The following is a 943-nucleotide window of genomic DNA, read 5'->3' on the forward strand; positions in this document are numbered from 1 at the left end:
CATATATATATATATATATACATATATATATATTTATGTATGCATAAATTAGCCCTATGAACTTCTTGGACTATCTTATAAAAAAAACTCTCTGATGAAGCCTGTATATTTATATATGCATAAATTAATCCTATGCGCTTCTTGGACTACCTTATAAAAACTCTCTGACGAAGCCTAGAGGCATACCCAAGTACCATAATTTTATCTACAGATTTACAATACACTGAAAAGAAAGAAATAACATATGGGGTACTGTGACCTCTTGGCTGAAACAGTTGTAAGAAATTGCTCTTCTTTCTCTTTTCTCTATTCTAAAAATTACTAATACTTTACATATGTATTCATATATTATCTGAACTGTTTAAAATGAATAAATAAATATAATGTCTAACAACTGATGAATAATACCTTTGGATTTTGTTTGTTTGTGGCATTGTTATCTAATTCCACCTACATCGTTTTATTGATTTTGATGAAACTTGACATATGAGTAGAACTCATGTCTGGAAACCTCGTGATATACCTTGACTGTTGAAAAATCGATAATACGGCCCCTGGAAGGGATCTTTATATCTACCTCAAGATCTTTCTGATTTGGCGCACACCATTTTTTATTTAGTTTTTATTTAGTGTGTTTTCTACCGAAACACTTTAAAACTTTGTATACTTGTATATTTTGTCTTATAGAACGAGAAAATTTTTTATATTCGAAGTTATTTCATGTTAAAAATTGTCGTATTTCGGTAATTTCAACTAATCACTGATGTCTATTCAGCTGAATACAGTTACTGCTGTTCTTTGTCAACAATAATTTGTGGCGGTGTATATATCGTTAGTCCCTGGTAATCCTTTTGAATTAAGCACCAGTTATGCACTGGGATTAATATAATTGACTTACTCCTTCCCTCAAAAACCAGGCCTTGTGCCTATAATAGAAAGGTTT

Source organism: Octopus bimaculoides, chromosome 5 (assembly GCF_001194135.2).
Source record: "Octopus bimaculoides isolate UCB-OBI-ISO-001 chromosome 5, ASM119413v2, whole genome shotgun sequence".
NCBI classification, from domain to species: Eukaryota; Metazoa; Mollusca; class Cephalopoda; order Octopoda; family Octopodidae; genus Octopus; species Octopus bimaculoides.